The 10336-nt window shown below is 34.2% G+C and overlaps 1 long non-coding RNA gene across 1 annotated transcript; it reads right to left on the minus strand.

Moving 5' to 3' along the window:
* Positions 1–1003: 1003 nt before the first annotated feature.
* Positions 1004–4073, minus strand: LOC129799923 (uncharacterized). Its single transcript, XR_008751557.1, has 3 exons — positions 4005–4073; positions 3515–3940; positions 1004–1150 (listed from the first exon to the last, which is right to left on the minus strand). It is a non-coding gene; the product is annotated as an uncharacterized LOC129799923 (long non-coding RNA).
* Positions 4074–10336: the final 6263 nt, after the last annotated feature.

The raw sequence follows: 10336 nt of genomic DNA on the forward strand, positions 1-10336 counted from the left end.
ACTTGATTAAACCGTTTTTATAAGGAATAAAACTTTTAATATCACTTTTTCCTACAACTTGTCTAAGACATATTTCTATGACGCTAAAACAACTTTTTTGCATGATTCTATGAGAATTTCACTCTGGAAACGGCAAATCTGGTGAATGCTTTCTTGAAAAGCCCAAATATCACAAAATTTACACGAATCAATAAGTTTTTAAAGCTAAAAATTGACTAAACCTCTGCAAGCGAGAAGACCGCAAAGATCTCAGAAGATCGCAAAATTGCTTAAAAATTACTAAACTGCGGCCTATTTGAGTCAGATTACTTCTTGTTTATCAACTTTAAGTTTTACTTTTTAGTGGTGGATCAAATCGGTAGATTACAATAGATGTGAATATGAGGGATCGCATCTAAAATGAAGTTTCCTGGAAAATGTGCGAAGCAGCAATGTCTTCTATGTGCGATCGATCAATGTAAGTCAAGTTTGTGAATTTTGTTCCATCCACAAAAAGTGCCTCTTCAGCCTAAAAGATTTTTACATAAATCTGAACCCTAATAACCCCTCTACCTTCTGTGATAGCAGTTTTTCAGAAAAGTGATATTAATTGTGCACAATCGTCTGAAGTATTGCACGGCAAAATTACAGTTTTGGACCTGTTTTTATTTTTTGCTTCCTAAAACTAGGAAAAAAGGATTAGACTCTCATTTTTTTCAGGATAGATGGGATTTAAGGCTAGCTATTACAATATATAGCCATATGTGAGTTTCATAAAGGAATATGGGAGAAATATGAAGTGTTTGAAGGTAGCGTATGTGCGAACGATCAAACCTTTCCCCTACTTTCCTTACAATTCATTGAAATATTTATCAGCCCCATACAAACATTTTTTGTTCAAATTATACGGAATGAAAAATTTCATTTGGTGGCTAATTCTGCCCCGGTGTCCCCTACACAGGAAAAACACAAATAAGTTAATGGTATATAGCTGAAATTCCTAGAAATTATGAAATTTATACTATTTTACTTGAATAGATTTATTTATTTTGTATAAACCATTATATGGTTGCAGATAGTGACTTATAGTTTGCAGTGGCCCCTCCGTAAGTCACCTATGTCAGGTTATAGTGGTAAAATATTATATTAATAATCAAGGACGGTGTTGAAACTGAAAAAGAAAAAAAATGTGTACAAACCTCAAGTAAATTGTAATACGCTATTGGTAGGGGAAAGTACTCTCCCTTCGAACGTTTATGCCTTCGAATAATGTGAATTATTTTTACTTTTCCTAAGACACTTACGAATGATTTATTACAAAATTATCAATAATTGATAATCAGCTAACTAATATTCAATAAAAATGTGTAAGTCTCTTAGGAAAAGTAAAAGAAAATTCACAATATTCGAAGGCATGAACGTTCGGCAAAATCTTTTTGGTCAGTAAAAAATTCAAATTGGTCAGTAAAAAATAAAATAGTAGGTGAGATTGTTAAGAATCTCACCTAATAGTGGTCTGTAAAAAACTTAAAAAAATCAGTAAAAAATTAAATTTGGTCAGTCAAAGGTCAAATTTCGTCAGTAAAAAATCAAATAAGGTCAGTAAAAAATTAAATATGGTCAGTAAAAAACTTTTAAAAAAATCGGAAAAAATTAAATTTGGTCAGTAAAAAATAGAAATTGGTCAGAAATAAATAAAATTTGATCTCATAATAAATAAAATTTAGCCTCAACAAAATTACTTCCCAGAGCATGGAAAATTTTCATTTGTCTCAACAGGCGATACAGATAACTTCCCGAAGTACAGAAAATTTGATTTTTACTGACCAGGTTCTTAATTTTTTACTGACAATTTTTTGTGTTTTATCGATCAAATTTCATTTTTTACTGATCAATTTTGATTTTTCACTGAACAAATTTGATTTTGTACTGACAAAATTTGACTTTTTACCGACCGAACTTGAATTTTTTCCGACCGAATTTGATTTTTTACAGACCAAATTTTGCTTTATACTGACCAAATTTTATTTTTTACTGACCAAATTTTATTTTTTACTGACTAAGTTTAACTTTTTACCGACCAAGTTTGACTTTTTTCCGACCGAATTTGATTTTTTACTGAACAAATTTAATTTTTTTACTGACCAAATTTGATTTTTTACTGACCCAAATATATGCTGATAACATTTGATTCATTACTGACCAGATTCTTTATTTTTTACTGACTATATTTTATTTTTTACTGACCGTATTTGATTTTTTACTGGCCGTATTTGATTTTTTACTGAACAAATTTGACTTTTTACTGACCAAATTTAATTTTTTACCGATTTTTTAAAAAAGATTTTTAAATATTTAATATTTTACTGACCATATTTTATTTTTAACTGATAACATTCGATTTTTTACTGACCAAATTTAATTTTTTACTGACCAAATTTTATTTTTTATTGACCAAATTTTGTTTTTTATTGACCAAATTTTATTTTTTACTGACCAAAAAGTCGCAGTCTGAACGTTCTAAGGGAGAGTACTTTCCCCTATCATAAACAGTCTTCCTTTGGGTCTCCCATAGCCCCAAGTACGAGTTTTGGCGCAAAAAAATCAGAGTATAGGCTTAAAAGCGATTTTTACACTTAAGCCCTATACTTCTAGAGGGCAATGCGTATGCATTAGCATGGCAAAGGAGCCTATATTTGAGGAATAGATAGAAGGAGAGAAAACCTTAAAAAATGCCTCTTTATAACCCAGGTAAGTAGCTTTGGCAAGCGTGCATCCCCTTTATTCCTGTGCATAAAATTTCTACGATTCCACGGTTTCGCATTTGGCCAGATGAGTCACCTTGAGGATTACTGAAATTCAATAGTCAGTCCAGCCTGTACAATGCAATCTACATGTTAGTGGAGTCTCATTGACACTGGTGGAGAAATTCAAGTATATCGGGGTGTTATTTATGAGTGATGGTAGGATGAAGGCAAAACTTTCGTCGCGAATTGGTCAAGCTTCTGCAGTAATGAGGAAACTTGGCAGAAGCGTGGTGAGGAAAGCCGAGCTTAGACGTTCGGTTAAATCATCGGTTTTCAAAGCTGTGTGTTCGTCCGGCTGTCGACAGCCTCAGTGGCTAAAAAGTTAGAGATAGAGACTTGGGGCCCCGGAGCGTATTTCTCAATCGTATGGAACCATATTTGGGTTTGTTGGAGAGGTTGTGGTATTTCTGACAAGAACCAGTTAATGACTGTTATCGGTATGAACCGCTTATAAAGTTTTTTATCCGAAAATCAATTGTGTTACTCTTTTCTAAATCGGGTCGAATCGGTTGTAAACAGGTAAACTTAAAAATAAATTGCGCAGTATGGAAAAAAAAAACTTTGCGGAATCCTCGAACTTATGAACAGTATGCTTTTTCTGATAAATTGAACTTTAACGGTCTGAATAAATATAAATGATGCGAAAACACTTTTGAGGCATAGCGTGTAAGTCACGAGTTCGAGCATTCTGCATAACATGTGATGCTTTCGGACCCCTTTTCACTTACGATCATTTAATTCGGCACATTAGGCATATCGACGGCTATAGTGACTGGCATATTAACGACCAAACCAACTGCCATACCGACGAGGATATGGAGAATATTGGCGGTAATAATCGCAACCATACGGGCCACAATCATCTTCATCTCCACGTAGTAGTATATCAGTCAGGCCCAAACGGCCATGACCTGGATGGCCTGGAGGGACTGGAGGGACTGGAGGGCCTGGAGGGCCTGGATGACCTGGATGACCTGGGTGACCTGGATGATGCGGTGGTTTAGGGGCAATAAAAACTTCATAGAGGCGACGACGAGGCGGAGGCGGAGGATATCGCTGATAACCAGGATTATGGCAAAGATTTGGAAACATACGACAAAGATCACGTCGATCAGCATAGTCTATTCGATAAACTCGATAACCGCTTGTAGCTGCTGAAATAAGTGTTTTAAAATTAATCGGAGAAGATGCAGGATTTATGTAACAGATTAATATTACTTGCAATAGCAACTAGACAAAGCAATGCTAACTGAACTTTACCCATTTTGACCTCACTACGATTTGAACGCATTTACATCATATCAGACTTTTATAATGAACTCAAAATGCAATATCAAGCGCAATTATCGGAAAATTATAGCAATTAAAATCATAATGATTTGCAGTGGTAAATTATTTCCTTTGAGCAATTAAACCTCAATATTATTAACTTCTCTATTTTGATAAAGTAGGGGAATGCTTTGAGGCTTCGTACACACTTCATATTTTTCCTATATTCCTTTAACAAATCTGATCTTGAATTATTTGATTTTTTAATTGAATTTTGAGGGAACTTTCGAGTTTAAGAATTGATTTGTGCGATATTCAGTCAATCTGTCCGGAAATTGGGTCTTTGGGAGACCCCACTGAAAAATCGACCCAATGACCTCATTTTTCCCTTACCATTTTCCTGCCCCATCAAAAACTTTGCTTTAGAGCAGAGGTGTGCAAGAACCGTTGAAACCGAATAAACGTCAAAATAAGTTTGCTCAGGTAGCGTTTTGACCATTGACGAAAAAGCTTTATTTGACGTTTTTTTGGTTTCAAACGGTTTTTGCACATCTCTGCTTTAGAGGTTATCAAGGCGGATATTTTGTCCATATTTACCATTGAATCTTTGCTAATAACGGATATTCAAGGTCAAAAGTTAGAAAGACTCTAGAAAGCATACTTCTCAACCAACTATTGTCATATTTGGGGTCGTTAGAAAGGTCTTGGAATTTCTGACTAGTCTAAAACCGTTCGAATCGGTTGCAAACCGGTATTAAATGGTAATTAAATGGTAACCCGTCTGACCAGATACGCGTAAATAAAAGCTTGAATTAACACCTATCTTTCATACCTTACTTTTAAGGAGGTCTCATAGAAAAGACCACTTACCAAATATATATGAAGGACACCGTTTTGCGCTTGTAGTGGCGAGCATGGGAACTAATAAAATAATGTTACCAGTCGTGTTACTCACCCGTCACTGACAAAATGGATTTTTTCCAAGAGGATTTATTGTTTTTAAAGTTATTCAAAGGTTTTCATAGTGATTTCAGTGGATTTTCTGCGATTTTATCAATACTATGAATTATGTGGCGATGTGTTACGTGTAGAGAATTGTACAGCAAATACGTGAAACAAATTGCAAACTTAACCCTTTAAGGACGATTGGAACACCGATGTCCCATAAAGAAAATAATTTTCCTGACTACCTAAAGTTATTTTTTTCTTATGTCTGTACATAATTCTACAGTAAAAGATTAAAGGAATCTAAAATATTTTTTGCAAGTCTCTAGCTATTTGCTATGTACTAAATATTTAAGCTCAAAAATGGCGAATTTTTAAATTTTCAAATTTATAATTGATTTTATTTATTTTTTATACTTCCAATTTTTTTTAAGCAAAACCCTTTTGGCAATATAAACTACAATACTTATACATAATATTTTTCATTAAAACGAAAAATATTATTCATTGGTATTGTCAGAAAAAATACTTAAATTTTTTGGCTATTTTCGTCCCTATCGTTCATAGAAGCACAAAATACACCAAATCAGACTCTGTTGGGCTTTCCAAAGTTAGATGCAAGACTTATCATTGATTATGTTTCCCAGATTAATTTTTATTGTTGATTTTCAGTCCGTAAAAAGTGTCTCGTCGTTAAAGGGTTAAAGTTCGTGTTTTTATTTGTTTTCCGTGGATATTTTTTGGAGGTAGTTTTTTTACGCGATATTTTTTTTTACAATTCTAAAGTGTTCAATAGTTTATTACTGATTAAACGAAACGTATTATTGTGCTTGTTACTTCTTCCGTTTGAACAATATTTCGAATTAAAAATAGGAGGTGTCAGAGACAGTTTCACTCGGCCGCCATTGATATCCGTGGAAAAATCCATTTCTTAATTAAGAATTACCATTCAAATCTTAGCAATAAGGCCTAAAATAGTAGCCAAGGTTGGATGTTAAATAGAGTCTTAACGCTGGTAACCCTTCGGTCCTTGACACACTTACGACTTAAACCGAGAGAGGTCTTAGTGGAAAATAATGGAAAAGTAGTATAACCATTGTTTCGAATATAATTACACTAAGGCCGTCGTCACACTAGAGGTTTAGCCTAGTTTTCGAAGGTCTCAAAATCCTTAATAGCAACCAATGTAATTTGTTCTTCTGATTCAAATAGCTTACTTTCCCTTAAAAGCCCATTTCTAAGTCAAAATTTTCCAAAAATTTCCGACTAATAAGAAATTAGAGAAGTTAAGCCTTATGGCTAAGCCTTAGGTCTGAAGCCCGTATAAGCCGTCTCTCGGCTAATCCTCAGGTCTGTCGAGGCTCTTCCCTGTGTCAGACGGGAAGTAGCTTTTATTTGAAAAATATTTGGATTATTCTAATGATATTTTGGGCGAACCTTTGAGAGATTCAATCGATCCAAATCAGTTGTGTTTTAAAATGAAGCATCAAAATCACGAGTTCAAGCATTTCGGAAAGTATGAGGTACTACTAGGGCCATGCTAGTTTTAATGCTTAATAATTAAAAAACCAATTAAGAATGTGATTGATATTGTTCAATCGACGTGGGAGTCTTATCCATCCACAAGTTGTGTTAATTGCTGTTGACTGTGTGGATGAAAAGCAGCCCAATGTGCTCAAGATTCGTACACTCGGAAAAATAAACGAGTAAAACTTACTCAAATTGATGTTAAATTAATTCTTTTTTTTTGTGATTTTCGATTAACTATATTTTAGAGTTGATTTTACTTCTATTTAGATGTAATATTCGGAAGAGTTGTTTCAACTTCTTTATCCTAAAATTTACATAGCAAAAGAGTGTAAATAACTCTTTTTAAGAGTCAAATAAGCCATTTCAAGAGTTGAAAGAATTCTGTTTTGGAGTTAAAATAACTTTTGGAAATCCCAAAATGGATAGATTTTTGAATTTTATTTATTTTTTATTTTATTATTTCTTTTATTAAAATTTTCTTGATCTCAAGTTCCCCATGTTTTCCAAGCGAGATTTCCCACATGATGCACTGCACTTGCCTTTATGAAACACCTTTAGGCATATTTCCAATTTGATGTTCATTATGAGTTTTGCCACACGAAAATCTTCTTGACTGAATTATATTCTTAAAACGAAAATACTTACACTTAGAAAAAAAAGAGGGTGTGATTAACTTTTTTTTCTCACAAATTTAACACTTTTAAGGTGTAAAAATATATCAACATTTTTTAATGTTAATTTTACATCTTTTTAAGGATAAAATTAACATGAAAAAGGGTAGCTTTAACTCATAATACACCTAAAAAGGGTAATATTTACACCAATTTCGGATCAATACTACAGGGTAAAATTAACTTTTCCGAAATGTTATTTTGACTTTTTTGGCTTTCTCTTAGTGTAAGCATATACTTCAGTCGAGATGAAATTTTACACCGAAAAAGAGTGAGAATTACAACAATATTCTTCAAGTTAATTCAACTTGGCAGAAAAAGTTGTTTCAACTCCAAAAAATTTTTCTTAGTGTACTAGAAAATCGAGCACAGTCTAACTGTGTTATCACACTTGCACATTAAAATTTTAATATGATTCCCATTAATTGTCGCTGGTGAGAGTCCAAATGTGTAATTTGTGTGTTTGAATCATTTAATATTCAAAATTTGATCTATTTGTTGATAAAAAGGTAGATTTGACCCGTAAAATTTGACATAAATTGATTTATAGCATTAATGCGAAAAATTAATGCGATTTTCTCTTTAATTTTTTAATGTGAAAAATATTTATGCTTTAGGTAAATTTAAACTTATTTTTGCAGGGCAATTCCACTTCTTTATCAATAAATAGAAAAACCCCAAATATTAAGTGACTCAAAGACACAAATAACATATTTGAACGCTCACAAGCGATAATTAATGTGAATCACATTAAAATTTTAATGTGCAAGTGTGATAACGCCGTAAGAATGAGATCTGTGCGTCAAGATCGCGACGTCATTCATTCAGAGTAGGGGCTTCTTCAGAGATATTGGCCTTCTTTATCTCTCAGATCTCCATGGTTCTCATCGAGAACGTTTAGTTCATGTGTCATCCGACATTAAGTTTCGAAATGGTTAAAATTCAACTCATATTAGTTACAAGTACTCCCATATAGTTTTTTTTACTGTACTGAGGGTAAGGAAAAAAAATATAAGTGACTTTAAATGCGAGAAATTTATCACCTCTGCACACCGAACAATAAATAATCAACGTAAATTTGCCAGAAATACACAATATTTTATTTATATTTTAAAACATTTCCCTCTCTTTGGCAACGGCCGCTTTTTGCCTCTTTGCTGCTGCACATTTATTGTGGCTATTAACTTTTTTTAATCAGCGATAAATTCCCAAACACAATCAACCATTGACGGTGGATTTTCCCGTGGCCCCATTTTTCCACATTTTTCTATCCCTGCCGAAGCTTCCTCCTGCCCCCCGTTCCCCTAAAACAGATGCACTGGGTTGAGTGGGTGGGAAAACATTGGGAAAATGCACCCCAAAAAGCCGCCGAAACTCAATCAAGTGCACAAAAGAGTGAAACACTGCCATAGTCCGAATATGTTTATTCAACGCTCGGCGATAATTATTATTTTTTTGTCCATCATAATATTAAATTTATTTTCGATGCGACGATGAAAAAGTGCCTTTTATCGTGTGCCATTTGTCGCCAGATTTATTTTTATTGGATATTGCTGATCGACGATTAATCAAATCAATTTAAAACTGTGAACAATTGAAGCACAACCACTGACAACCCATCAAATGCCATCACACAGGGCGACTTTTGCGATGGTTGGGGGAAAGTAACTTCAGGAAGTTACTGGGAGAGAGATCTTCAGGTTGGGAGGTGCTCTAATTGACGCAGCACCTCATTAACTTTCGCAATTTCCGCCTTAAGAACCCCAATGAAACCAGAACAGTTTCTTCGAGACACATCCCACTTCTGAAATGGTGGTACTCCCGTGGAGCTCGAGTTGAAAAGCGCCGTTTAAACTTCCGCCTCCCTCACGAGCATAAATTCAAGGAAGATTAGGAGAGTCTGCTTGTTGGAAAAATTCCTCTTGACACCTGTTTCAGCGGCTTCTCGATAAATTGCCACCCAAATGGGGAGGAAAAGCCACCAGAATAAACTCCCTTTGATTTGTTTCTGATGCTCAAATGCTCAAATTATTCTGGTTTATCTCTTTCGATTTCCATTTTGGATTTAACAGAGAGGTTAAAATGTACAATTCCTGTCAAGAGTGATTTTTCAGCGGAAATTCCATCAGATATGAATGGATTTCCACACGTGCCAATTTTTCCTGTACCTCCTGACACGGTGATTTCGCACCAAAAAATTGAGTCACAAAGCCACAAAGTGCTTGCGAGCACATTCATAAATCACGGGGATTTCCACAGAATTTTCTCACAGACTGTGAAAGAGGGATTTCCAGCGACTTGAAGGAGCCAAAAAGGTGGATGAGCAACAGGTAAAGTTAAGCTATTTCAGGTGAATTTTCTCTCCAAACAAATGACGAGCCATTAAAGCTCTCTTTTGGTCCTTTTTCTCAGCCAAAGTGAGCTCTTCCATTGTCCTGATTCTCAAATATCCCAAAGGCATTTGACTTTTATTTTGTTTTATCGTCCAAGGAGCGCCAGAAATATGTTCACCGGTCCTTCCAGCCATATTCTCGTGTGCCGCATGAATGCAATATCGATGCATTTGCATAAATTCACGAGTTATTTGACCGTGGAAAATGGTCGTGAATCACAAATGTGTCGTTTCCTTTGGCGTCTCCTTAACCATTTTTCCTGGTGATTCACATTATGTCGTAAATTATGTTTGTATGATATTGTGGACATTACTATACAGTAGGGTAATAGAGCATTCTAGCTTTGCCAAACGCTCGAACTCGTGAACATAATAATCAGTTATCTCCGGGATTTTAAGACCGTTCAAATGAATCTAAATTTGTACTAGTCGGATTAAAAATACGCTTTTTAGGACCTTTTCAATCTTCGATCTCAAAAAATCTTTAGAAGTTAAGATACCCAAGTGGCATTTGATATCCAAATAATATATGTCTCAAATGTAACCAACATATTTTCAAAGTAATCGAACTATTTCTAAAAAAAATATAATCTATATGAACACGATGGGAGTATATTATCTGATAATTATGTGCGTTGTATGCCGGAAAGATAATTTAACTAAAAAATTTATGGAAAATATCAGTTATTTTCCATTAATAAGAATAATACATTTTATTTGATAAATTCTAGGTAATATATTGG

Source organism: Phlebotomus papatasi, chromosome 1, assembly GCF_024763615.1.
Source record: "Phlebotomus papatasi isolate M1 chromosome 1, Ppap_2.1, whole genome shotgun sequence".
In the NCBI taxonomy this organism is placed as follows: Eukaryota; Metazoa; Arthropoda; class Insecta; order Diptera; family Psychodidae; genus Phlebotomus; species Phlebotomus papatasi.